The following is a 14,136-nucleotide window of genomic DNA, read 5'->3' on the forward strand; positions in this document are numbered from 1 at the left end:
TTTCTTAAACAAAACTTTTAAGTCCATCACATTAAATAAAAAGAAGCTATTGGGCATGTGTTATGTGCCCTATAGCTGTGCAGGATCCTGATGCTTGATATTTTGAGCTTTTAGCTTCACATGAGGTATTTGCTAAAAATGCTTTGATTTTTGGAAACAATGCCTGCGTGGGTAGATTTGCTAGCAGTTTGACTCCTGGGTGTTTTATTGTGAATATTTCTATCTAGAATGCTGGATATTTCATCAGTTTGAAGTGTTTTTCTCTTCTCAGATTGATAAGCTGCAGCAGGTTTTTGTCTAATGTCTATTGCTGAGGTCACTTTGGCATTGTGCTGATTGACACACCACAAATTCTAGAAGTTTTGCTTTTATCTAAGTTTACAGAGTGATCCTAAACAGCTAATTGATTTCATTAGGTGAACAGCCTCTGGCGTGTTGGAAGAAGGGAGTTAAGGGAAGTCGGCAAGTCAGATCTGTAACTTAGGGATAAAGAACTTTGTTTTCATTTTTCTCATCAGTTCCTTTTGGTTGTGATTCCTTCCTGCAGGAGGCCATCCACTTTGATAATGCTGCCATCTACTGATCCTTCTCCCTCTTCCGGTTTGAACTTTTTACTTTAATGAACATCAAAAATAATCCTGCATCACTTCATCTGTTTTGTGTTTTTCTTTCCGCGAAAATTTTAGACTTTTCAAACTCAGAAATGTTCATGCTTTCTATGAAGAAAATTTCTGAAATTAACTCAACATTTCGGAGCTTTTTGTCTAAAATGTTATCCTCTTTACATTCACGACCCGGGAACTCCTAACCCACTTCCTGTCACTGTCTGGATACCGCCTATGATATTCAATTCAAGTTGAAAAAATACTTTATTAATCTCGATGGTGAGTTACATTAATTGTAATATTAGTTTTTTCAAGTCTTATTTTGGGTTTTTGGCACATACATAATATTCCAACAATATAAGATCTTGTTACTTTCATACAATAACACGTTTTTTAAACGCAGTATTAAAGTGGAAATGAGGAAACTGCGCGCAGTGACGCGTATGATTACAATGTGTCGGATCCACGTGTTTGAATGTCAATCTGCATCTGCAAAGAAGTGCCAGGCTCACTGGTTAGGGAAGTGAGGGGGGCTTCAAATGACGAATTCAGAAAAAAGGGAGTCACACGTGCATAATCACCTCCTCTGTGTTTCTCACTTCAAGGCGATCCACGACGTTCGCCTTTGACGTTCATCAAAGGCGAACGTCAAACAATAGCGGCGCGCCAGCACGAGACAGTGGCGCAAACTGCACGCGTGCAGTTTGCGCCACTGTGACACGGAGGCGCGAATGCAAAACCCGCATTTACAACCTTCGCGCGGAAACGCAAAAGGCGTGAAAGGAGACGCGTCGGCACTCGCCGGAGGTTCGCGGACAGAGAGAAGTGAAAAGATGAAACACTCTGAGGAGCCAAAGGAGAAAAAAAATCTGGCTACTGTTGCATTTTCAGGCATGAGCTGCAAATATGGCAGGAAAACTATTGTGTTCTTTCAAGTGGTTTAACAAGTTATTTAGAAAGTGCACCCACTTATCTGTAATTCGCCAAATGAAATCCGGGACTGCAATTCACTCTCAGAAGTGAATAGCTGTCACTTCGGAAAGTGAATAGCGGTATCTAATTTTGAATAGGGACAGCCATTCACCTCGGAAAGTGAATGAAGAAGACATACACATTGCGAGTTAATTTGCAGTTTTTAGCTACTTTGAAACGTGATGGTGGCATCAGAGTGCTGAGGGGATTCTTTTCTTTAGCGAGGACTGAGAAGCTGGTGGAGAATTAATGGATTAAACAAATAAATATTTTGGGGAAACATCGGTTATAAGTTGCAAAAATTGAAGATTTTCATGCAACAGGAAAACAGCCCTAAGCTAAAATAGATGAAAGCATATTCATGTGTTAAAAGGCCCTAGTCAAAGTTCAATAGGGAAGTGTTTCAGTTTCTTTTTTTTTTATTATTATTTTTTATTTATTTTTTTATTTTGCAATTTCAGTTTTCAAATGTGCAAAGTTGGCAAAAGGTTTGCAAATGTAACAGTAAAAGGAGACTCAACAACACATTGATTGACAATGAGACGAGGACTGAAAATGCAAACCACACTTTTCATATATTTGTTTAAAAATTGAAACTATATATAATTTCACTTTATCTTTACAATTTTTTTAATCTAATAAAATGTGTTTAAGTTTGAGGTTGTACCAATGCTGAGTCAGTGTGAAAGTTAATTACACCGTTCATATACAGTTAGGGCCAGAAATATTTGGACAGTAACACAATATTCGTGAGTTGGGCTCTGCATGCCACCGCATTGGATTTGAAATGAAACCTCTACAACAGAATTCAAGTGCAGATTGTAACGTTTAATTTAAAGGGTTGAACAAAAATATGTGATAGAAAATGTAGGAATTGTACACATTTGTTTACAAACACTCCACATTTTAGGAGCTCAAAAGTAATTGGACATATAAACATAACCCAAACAAAAAAGTTTTTTCTCAATATTTTGTTGCGAATCCTTTGGAGGCAATCACTGCCTTAAGTCTGGAACCCATGGACATCACCAAACGCTGGGTTTCCTCCTTCTTAATGCTTTGCCAGGCCTTTACAGCCGCAGCCTTCAGGTCTGTTGTTAGTGGGTCTTTCCGTCTGAAGTCTGGATTTGAGCAAGTGAAATGCATGCTCAATTGGGTTAAGATCTGGTGATTGACTTGGCCATTGCAGAATATTCCACCTTTTTGCTCTCATGAACTCCTGTGTAGCTTTGGCTGTATGCTTGGGGTCATTATCCATCTGTACTGTGAAGCGCCGTCCAATCAACTTTGCAGCATTTGGCTGAATCTGGGCTGACAGTATATCCCGGTACACTTCAGAATTCATCCGGCTACTCTTGTCTGCTGTTATGTCATCAATAAACACAAGTGACCCAGTCCCATTGAAAGCCATGCATGCCCATGCCATCACGTTGCCTCCACCATGTTTTACAGAGGATGTGGTGTGCCTTGGATCATGTGCCGTTCCCTTTCTTCTCCAAACTTTTTTCTTCCCATCATTCTGGTACAGGTTGATCTTTGTCTCATCTGTCCATAGAATACTTTTCCAGAACTGGGCTGGCTTCTTGAGGTGTTTTTGGGCAAATTTAACTCTGGTCTGTCTACTTTTGGAATTGATGAATGGTTTGCATCTACATGTGAACCCTTTGTATTTGCTTTCATGGAGTCTTCTCTTTACTGTTGACTTAGAGACAGATACACCTACTTCTCTGAGAGTGTTCTGGACCTCAGTTGATGTTGTGAACGGGTTCTTCTTCACCAAAGAAAGTATGCGGCGATCATCCACCACCGTTGTCTTCCGTGGACGCCCAGGCCTTTTTGAGTTCCCAAGCTCACCAGTCAATTCCTTTTTCCTCAGAATGTACCAGACTGTTGATTTTGCTACTCCAAGCATGTCTGCTATCTCTCTGATGGATTTTTTCTTATTTTTCAGCCTCAGGATGTTCTGCTTCACCTCAATTGAGAGCTCCTTTGACCGCATGTTGTCTGGTCACAGCAACAGCTTCCAAATGCAAAACCACACACCTGGAAACAACCCCAGACCTTTTAACTACTTATTTGATTACAAGTTAACGAGGGAAAGGCCTTTTGAGTTACTTGCAGCCTTTGGAGTCCATTGTCCAATTACTTTTGGTCCCTTGAAAAAGAGGAGGCTATCCATTACAGAGCTATGATTCCTAAACCCTTTCTCCGATTTGGATGTGGAAACTCTCATATTGCAGCTGGGAGTGTGCACTTTCAGCCCATACTATATATAAATTGTATTTCTGAACATATTTTTGTCAACAGCTAAAATAACAAAACCTGTGTCACTGTCCAAATATTTCTGGCCCTAACTGTATATACAGAACAAAAGTACAAGAAAAACAATAAATGTTTGATAAAAGAAACAAACTTTCCAGACCTCATCTTTTTATTACACATTTTCTTTCCAACTCTGTTTTTCCAATGTTTGACACAAGAACAAAAAAATAAATGTTTGACTAAATAAGCAAAATAAACTTTCTAATGAATAGATATTGGAAAAAAAAGTTCAAAAGAAATGATCATATATAGAAAAACAAGTGAATTAGACTATTTTGAAAATAAACAAGAAACTAAAGCATGATATTTGCTGGTGAGATGATGTAACTTCACCAGCAGAAGATTCTGTGATGTCACAGTGAGGCAGTCTGTCTGATGTCATCAACTAGACATATATGTAGAACAGAATTCAGCATATTTTTCATTGCTTGGTATATCACTGACTTGTTCAGACATACACAAAGCTCTTTCAAATTGACCGTACAGGTAATTTAGAAATCGATTGATTTTAGCGAACGCATTTAAGGGAAAATGTCTCATCAAAACCCAAGATACTACAATGGAAAGACGGGACCCCAGATGAGAAGGGGAATCCAGCCAAATTTCCAAGGAAGGTTCCCACCTGTGCACCCGAATGTCTTACACGGGGAAATCCAAAGGCTGGGCTCTATTATAGAAATGGAGAGAGCCCAAAGGTTTGAAGACAACCAAAGACTGGCCCACCTGGAAGCAGAGCTGGAAGAAACGAAAGTCCAGTTAAAAAGACAGAAAGCTCTCAAAGAAGTGTTTATCAACAAGGAGAAAGAGTTAAAGAGGGAACTCGAGAGAATTGAGAAGCTTAGTGATCCAGGAGTCATCAGCACTGCGATCCTTGCTTCCAAGGTCCACAACGACGTGAAATGTAAGAAGAAGAAGTTGCTGCAACAAGACTATGTAGAATTGAAAACGGCCCATCTCCTGAGCCAGGAAGCATTTACATCAGAAATACAGGCTGAGAAGGAGAAAGGGAAAGCCCTCCAAGAAGACCTTGATAAACTCCAGACTTCCTACAAGGAGCTTTGCTCTAAGTATGAAGACGAAGTTGCCATGGTGAGGCAGCAGGAGGCCCAGGTGGAAAAGTTTTGTGAAGCAAGAGTCCGTGAAGTAGAACAGCTGCTTGAAAATCTAAGAGCTGAAAAGGACAACATGTGTCAAAATTTTTCCCAAGAGATCGCATTTCTGCAAAGCAGCAAAAAAGGTCTGCAGGCAGAATTGGACCAGGCCAAATATGCATATGAAGAACTCAATGGGAAATATGAAAGAGATGTCTCTGGACTTGAAGCCCAATTGAAAACATATGAGACAGAGCTAGATAGTGAGAGAGCAGCCAGTTCAGAAAGAGAGAAGAAGGACCTGGAGGAAATCAACATCTCAGAGCTGAGCAAGATAATCTCTATGAATCAATGTCAAAAGAGATCGCATTTCTGCAAAGCAGCAAAAACAGTCTGCAGGCAGAATTGGACCAGGCCAAATATGCATATGAAGAACTCAATGGGAAATATGAAAGAGATGTCTCTGGACTTGAAGCCCAAGTGAAAACATATGAGACAGAGCTGGATAGTGAAAGAGCAGCCAGTTCAGAAAGAGAGAAGAAGGACCTTGAGCAAATCAACAATCTCAGAGCTGAGCAAGATAATCTGTATGAATCAACGTCAAAAGAGATCGCATTTCTGCAAAGCAGGGAAAACAGTCTGCAGGCAGAATTGGACCAGGCCAAATGTGCATATGAAGAACTCAATGGGAAATATGAAAGAGATGTCTCTGGACTTGAAGCCCAAGTGAAAAGATATGAGGTGGAGGTTGAGCATGAGAGAGCAGCCAGTTTGGAGAGAGAGAACGAACTGGAGGAAATCAACAATCTCAGAGCAGAGCAAAATAATCTCTATAAAAATGTCAGAAGAGTTCCGGTCTCTGCAGCAGAAATTCAACCAGATGGCAAAAGATTTAAAATGCAATATAAGCCAGTATGAAACAAGCCATTCTTCACTTCAACAGCAAGTGCAAAATCTTAAGATGCAAATAACTCAGGAGAAAACAGCTCATTTGGAAGACGTGGTGCTTCTCAACAACATGAAAGCCATGAATGCCACCCTCCAAGAAACCATGGCAGAAGAAATGAAAATCCTGCAAGAGAAGGAAAGGAATGCGCAGACTGAGTTAGAGGAGGTGAAAGTATTATACCAGGAGCTGAATAGTAGATATGAAACCGATGTTACTGCAGTGAAACAACAAGCAGAAAAATATCAGCAAGTAAGTTGTGAGAGAGATATTCATTTGGAAAGACCAAATGAGGATGTACAGCTTGCCAACTCTCTGAGAGATGAGAAGGAAGATGTCAAACAAAACACACCACAGGAGTTCACAGATTTGCAAGAGAAAGATTCTGAAAGGCAACCTGACCAGGTGGAAGTTTTACACCAAGAGATTTCTTCTGCGGAGGTTTTCTCAAAAGAAACCGCGTCAGGTGGTTCCACGGATTCGGGATCTATGGAAAAGATGCAGTGTGCTGTAGAAACCATCCAGGAGAATGTGGACAACACAGATCCAAAATCCATGCAGGATGGTAAAAGGAAAAACCAAAACTTTCTTTTTGGAAAAAAGTACGCAAGACTCTCAGTTTGAAGAAACAGAAAAAGGAAGGAAAAGAGTGAACAAAAATCAAGAATGTTTCTCTTTAACCATCGTGCCATGTGACGCTCCGTCATGACAAAATTTATAAAGACAAGTTTTTTCCCATTATTAACCAACTGGAAAAAGATCCCTTCATAACCCAATCAAACGTTTAGATGAATTTGAAACCTAAAAAAAGTGGGCAGCACAGTGATGTAGTGACTAGCACTGCAGCTTCACAGAGAGGATCCGTCAGATCTTTCCTGTGTGGAGTTTGCATGTTCTCCCTGTGCTTGCGTGGGTTTTCTCCAGGTGCTCTGGTTTCCCCCACAACCCCAAAAACATGCCCCTTAGGTTAATTGGTCAATCTAAATTGCCCCCCAAAATTTACAAAGACAAGTTTTTTCCCCTATCAACCAACTAGAAAAAGATCCCTTCATAACCCAATCAAACGTTGAGATGAATTTGAAACATAAAAAAAGTGGGCAGCACAGTGATGTAGTGACTAGCACTGCAGCTTCACAGAGAAGATCTGTCAGATCTTTCCTGTGTGGAGTTTGCATGTTCTCCCTGTGCTTGCGTGGGTTTTCTCCAGGTGCTCTGGTTTCCCCCACAACCCCAAAAACATGCCAGTTAGGTCAATTGGTCAATCTAAATTGCCCCCAAAATTTACAAAGACAAGTTTTTTACCCTATCAACCAACTAGAAAAAGATCCCTTCATAACCCAATCAAACGTTGAGATGAATTTGAAACATAAAAAAAGTGGGCAGCACAGTGATGTAGTGACTAGCACTGCAGCTTCACAGAGAGGATCTGTCAGATCTTTCCTGTGTGGAGTTTGCATGTTCTCCCTGTGCTTGCGTGGGTTTTCTCCAGGTGCTCTGGTTCCCCCCACATCCCCAAAAACATGCCGGTTAGGTCAATTGGTCAATCTAAATCGCCCCCCAGAAGAGTTCAAGAAACAGAAAGAATTGCTTAAAAATATCCCTTAAGTCTTGTGGCATCAGCACTAAATCTAAGACTCTTCCTTCCCCAACGGTGGCTGCTTCCTTTATGTCGCCCTTCATGTGTTGTCTACTGGAATAAAAGAGAGGAACCACAGCGTGCGCACCATCTACAGAGGCTGTACATGTCAACTCAGTTATCCTGGGTACAATTCCAAGTCTTGGGTGATCTGCTGCATGTCAGTCCCTTCTCTCTCCTCCAGATCCGTCCATCCATCCATTTTCTGAGCACCCTTCTCCCTAACGGGGTTGGGAGGTGCTAGTGCCTATCTCCAGCTGCGTTTCGAGCGAGAGGCGGGATACACCCTGGACAGGTCGCCAGTCTGTCACAGCTCTCCTCCAGATCTCCTGATCAATTACTGCTAAGAAAAAACTGCAGAAAAAAAAATCAAAACAATACAACTCTTTCTTCTTCTCTCTCTTTCTTAAATAATAAATACGTTACTTAATATACATACACACATATGCATACATAAATGCATACACACATATGCACATAACATGCACACACATACACATCCCTTCCGTGGGCTGCCACCTTATCGTGGTGGAAGGGTTTGAGTGTCCCTGTGATCCTAGGAGCTGTCAGGGGCTTCATGCCTCTGGTCACCCAACGCAGACAGGTCCTAGGTGAGGAACCAGACCAAGAGCAGCCCAAAGACCCCTTATGATGAGTACCATCAATGGAAACAAGCGTTCCCTCTCCTGGACGCTGGTCAACGGGGCCCCACTCTGGATCCAGGCCTGGAGGGTGGGCACGTTGGCGAGAGCCTGGTGGTCAGGCTTTAACCCCTGGAGCTAAGTATTTGGCAAACAAGGCAAATATTTGACTAGTTTGGAATATTTAGCTCCAAACTTGTGTGTGTTATTAAACAGGATAAACAACCATGAAGAAAGAATATCTGTGGTGCCTGGAACAGATTAACAGTGAAAGTCAATGAGCTGGGCATCAGTCTCTGTAACACAGTTGAGAAGGGTACAATATATTTTAGGTAGATGGGCCAATAGGTTTGGCTGTCGGAGCACGATGGGTGTTTTAAATGACACACATACACAGTTGAGTGAATTTAAAAAAAACAATTAGCTTTAGTAACATGAATCATAAACTCACAAGTGGACAAGACATACAATTAAGAAAATAAAATTTCACACAATAAAATACATAAAATAAAAACAACAATACTTGGCCAAGTGCTAAATATCAAATTTAAATCTATTGGGTGCACCCTGGTAGTTTGCACTCTAATCTCTTTTAGATGACAAATGAATCAAATTAAATCCTGGTTCAGGTCTCACTCAACATGGGAGGAAATCCAGATCTTTCTAAGTCCAGGTGGGAAGGCTCGCCATCAAAGTCAGTAGAGGAATCCACTCCAGGAACAATCCAGGAGAAGAGAAGAAAAAGTGTAGCACCGGTATCCCACTGCTAACCGCGCCACTGGACCAGTTCTAGGCTCTAAGGAGTGGGGAGCAAGAATAACAGCACCAGAGACCGCTGCTTAAGTGTAATAAACTAATCATTTACTAAATGTAAAACACAAAAATAAGATGCAACACATAAACAAAGAAAACTCTACAGATTCTCAATAAGAAGGTAAATGAAACTAAAAAAAAGAAGAAAATAAATAAATAAAGAATATATCACTCTTCACCAAAATTAAATACAATTATTCAAAACACATTCAAATATATAATATATAAAAATCAAAGTATATCCAAATATGTAATCAGTTCTTCAGTTCAATGAAAAGTCTTAGTTGACTCAATCCAGACAAAAAGAATAATTCAATAAATTATCAGTTCAGTTCAATCCAGTTCGCCCTGGCAGCGAATTACCGCACGCAGGAGAGTCCCTCCTTAATGTGATGGAGAAGGTGAATTGACGCTCTGGGTCTGGCTCGCCATCCTGAATCCGAACCGTGAATGTGCGCGCCGCACAAGGTAGATAAATCCTGGCTCCGTCCCAGCTTCCAACCAAGCAAAAAAACCTGACCTGTATAACAGGTCGCAAACACAATAAAACTCTTTTTAAATCTTCAAATTATACAAATACATTCTTCTTTACTCAATATGTTAACCAAATAACAGTTTATAACGGAACATTTCTTCTTAACGGCTATTGTAACGGCTATTGTAACGGCTACATTTTTTTACAGTACAATACGGTGAAAGTACAAAAAAAAAATAAACATAAAACTCACCAAAACCAATATTCTCAATAAAATTCCTGTCAGTTCCCGACCAGGTAGATTATCTTTCTTAATTAAATTAACTTTCGCTGTTCATTAATCACCGCTCCACTCCTATTCCTCCTCTGCGCTCTCTCTCTCTCCGGCCTGTGAGCTGCAATAATCCTGGAATTTCTCTGTTACTGCCCACTTAAGGGCAAGAAATTCTAGCTTATGTGCAGGATACCTGGACTCACACTTCGACAGACCTCGGCTCGCATAAGCAATGACACGCTGCTGTCCTTGTTGCTCCTGGTAGAGAGCAGCGCCGAGGCCCAAAGTGCTTGCATCTGTATGTAAAATGTAGGAGAGCTTGGGGTCAGCAAACCCAAGGATGGGTGCGGTTGTCAGCTTTTCGATTATGGAGTCGAACGCTGCTTGGCAAGCAGGTGTCCATCTGTCACCAAAGATGTCCTTTGGATTGAAATACTTCTCAGGATTCACTGTGGTTTTAGAATGCTTCCTTAGCGGTGGATAGCCAGCAGTGAGGTCGTTGAGTGGCTTCACGATCTTTGAGTAGTCTTTAATGAACCGGTGGTAACCGCAGAAACCCAGGAAGGTTCTTAGCTCTTTCAAGTTGTTTGGTTTTGGCCAGGTTTTTAATGCTGCTATTTTATCAGGGTCGGTCTCGACGCCCTTTTCAGACACAATGTGGCCGAGGTACTTTACAGAAGTTTGGTAGAACTTGCATTTCTCTGGTGACAGTTTCAAGCCAAACTCTTTCAATCGGTTGAGCACGCGCATCAACCTTTCTTCGTGCTCCTCTAATGTAGAGGAGAAGATAATGAGGTCATCCAGGAAGACTAGGGCTTCCTTCAAATTTAACTCTCCCATACAACGCTCCATAAGTCTCTGGAACGTGCTAGGGGCGTTGGTTATCCCCTGAGGCATCCTGTTGAATTCGAAGAATCCTAGAGGACAGACAAATGCGGTTTTGTGTTTGTCTGCTTCCTCCATCTCTATTTGATAGAAGCCTGATTTCAGATCCGGTCAATGCTGAGAAGGATTCTTCCAGATTAGGTAAGGCATATGAATCCTTTACTGTTTGTGTGTTCAATTTTCTGTAATCTATGCAAAGTCTGACATCGCCGTTCTTTTTCCTGACGACTACAATCGGCGAGGAGAAAGGTGACTTTGATTCACGGATGACTTCTGCATCGAGGAGTTGCTGGAGATGGGTACGCACAGCCTCTATATCCTGCGGATGTATAGGTCTTGGCTTATGTTTGAACGGTGTCTCATCACTGAGAGTTATATGATGTTTGATTTTGTCAGTGCGCCCAAAGTCAAGCTCGTGCACTGCAAACACCTCTGGCATGGAACTCAATTTCTCTTTTATTCTCTCTTTCCACTCGTTGGGTACAGGAGAATCAGTAAAGTCAAAGTCGAGGTTTGGTTTTTGATCAGGTTTTGTTGGGGAGTCTGAGTTAGGAGTCTTGACAGGTTGAACACTCTTGATAGCGTGTATCTCTGCTATCACAGCTTTTGGGGACAGGGTGATGTCATGCTGTGACTCGTTTTTGAGCATGACTGGTATGCAACGCGATAGCTTTGGTGATAGACTTACTAGGCTATCTGTCACCAGGATGCCACCAGGCAGGGGCAATGATTTTGGTGACTCTACTATCACCCACCTTTCAACATCAGATGTTCTGCAGCTCACTGATCCCTGAATTACTTTGGTCTGTCCAGCTGAAATGGTCTCGAGGTTTCTACTATGAAGCCTCACCTCTCCCAGGCTGGAATCAACAGACTGTCTTTTCCGGATTTCAAGAGTCTTTAAGACAACTTTGTAGCCATAAGGAAGAGATTCAAAGTTCTGAGGTGAAATCTCCTCATACTTTTCATATAAGACATCTAAAGTATTTGTGCCTATAAGCACTGATGACAATGTGGAGTGCATGTCAGGTACAACTAATACCAGCGTAGGTACCTCGATGTCGACTCCAAGCAAGCTCTTTGGGAACCTGATGGTGGCCTCAACATAGCCAAGGTAAGGGATGCTTTGACCATTGGCTCCTTCCACTTCAAGCAGGTCGTTCAAGGAATTGAGAGGCAAGTGAGACAGGTTTTCTAGATAGAAAGAGTTGGGGATTGTTGTTACTTGGGAGCCTGAATCCAACAAGCAACTACAGTCTTTGTCAGCTATGGTCACTTGTGCGGTGCATTTGGCTCCAATCAGACCTTTTGGCAAGGTCACTGACTGTCTTTGTGTGTGAGAGTACACATGGGCTCTGTGCAGCTTCTTTTTGGGACACTTTGCCTGTGTTCCAGTCCCTGTTTGTCCCACAACCGGAACTGGGTCTAGTTTAAAGGATCAGGCTTTGAAATACCATGTTGACTGTCCCAGGCTAACTGCTTTTCTTTTAGCTGCTTGCTCTTCTCAGCCACAAGAGATGGGTTCGGCTCACTTTCACACTGGGGCTTAATGTGCCCATCCTCTCCACATCTAAAGCAATACCAGGGCCTTGGTCTATTGCTTGTGGTGTTATTTGCATCTTGGCTGTGGGGCTGCAGCCTTTGAGATGTATAAGTGATAGCTGGGGAATGTGTGTTAGCTGTTTGGGGAGATAGTGGTCTGGCAGCTGATTTAGCTTTTCTACTGTCTTTCTGTGTGATACGTGTGAACTTGGGACTGCAAATCAGCTATCTGTTTCTTTAAGTCTTGTATTTCAGACCTGTGATCAGGAGCTGGCTGAGATGAGCCACAGTCTTCTTCACCCTGTACATAAACACCTTGATAATGAGAAGACACTTTTGGCGTTGAAGCACCGAAGTGCTGTTTCATGCGTGAAGCTTTGGAAGAATGTTTATCTTCTGCTGTGCGGAGTAACAGGAGAAGTTCAGCAAAGGTAGGTGGATTCTGCTTCTTTTGTTCTAGCTGGAGTTCAGCTATCTAGATGTCATCCCAGCAGCCTCTGACTAATTGTCTGAGAAGGTGCCGGTTAAGGTCATTTGCAGTTACACCTCCCCTTCTGAGGGTGGTGCTCAGCATCACCTGCAGCCGTTGTAGATAAGCTGAAGGTTTTTCACCATTATCCTGCATTGTGTTGAGATACTTTGCAAAGAGGTCATCTCCATCCTCGACTGTGCCGAAAGCAGAATCCAAGATCTCCAAGTATGCATCAAGAGGAGAATTAGGTGTCAGGTGCCTCACACAATATCAATGGCGGGTGATAAGAGACTTTCGAGAAGCTTTTGTGACTTGTAAAGATCAGACTGTGTTGTATCTTTAAGAAGAAGTTCCACATTGGAGCGCCATGTCTCATAATCCACTTCACTGTTGAGACGTGGGACACGCCCAGAGAAGGGTCTGAGTCTCAAGGAAGTGTGCACCTGCAGAGCAGAGTGTTCATTTCTTACTATGTGCTCAACGATTACTTTTTGTATGTCAGGTGGATTGACATCAGAAAGTTTCAGAGCAGGCTGTGTCTTTTCTTGAGATGGTGTCGATGGTGGAAACCAATGATGTTGAACACGCTGCTGCAGGACCATACTGGGCAGGGGGGTTACCTGTACAGCATTTTCAGGGGCATGTTGTTCTGGGGTATCAGGTGAGTTCTGCTCTGCATCTTCATCTTGGGACTCTGAGTGTTCTAGTTCGACAGTCTCACCGATGAGGGAGAGCTCTTCTCTGAGGACAACTGCAAAGTCTTTACCAGTCTGTTTTGCAATGTCTTTCAACTGTGAAAGGTAAGTCTGTGTAGCTGTCTTGCTAGCTACGGGTGTGTAAACATTAGCTAGGGCTCTGATGTGGTAGGTGACATCAGTCTTAGTCTTACTGTTAAGCCTGTATGGCAATGAAGGTAAGAGAGATTGCATAGCTGTACCATACACATACTCTACAATAACCTGTTTGGCTGAATCTGGTTCAGTGAGATCCACTGGGATTACTCTTTGAATGGAACCATATTGTCCCAAGAAGTCGCTTAGTTCGTCATCAGTTTCTGTATTGGTCATGCCGCTAACTATGACAGAGTTAGGGATTTTTACATTACTGGTTTGAACGATATCCATGTTTTTTTACACTGATAATATTATACGGTCTCTGGTTTCTAGTTAAAGTGCTTTAAGCCACTCCCGGCTGGCTCGCCAAGTTTGTAGCACCGGTATCCCGCTGCTAACCGCGCCACTGGACCAGTTCTAGGCTCTAAGGAGTGGGGAGCAAGAATAACAGCACCAGAGACCGCTGCTTAAGTGTAATAAACTAATCATTTACTAAATGTAAAACACAAAAATAAGATGCAACACATAAACAAAGAAAACTCTACAGATTCTCAATAAGAAGGTAAATGAAAACTAAAAAAGAAGAAAATAAATAAATAAAGAATATATCACTCTTCACCAAAATTAAA

Source organism: Poeciliopsis prolifica, unplaced genomic scaffold, assembly GCF_027474105.1.
Source record: "Poeciliopsis prolifica strain line A6 unplaced genomic scaffold, Auburn_PproV2 SCAFFOLD025, whole genome shotgun sequence".
Lineage (NCBI taxonomy): Eukaryota > Metazoa > Chordata > Actinopteri > Cyprinodontiformes > Poeciliidae > Poeciliopsis > Poeciliopsis prolifica.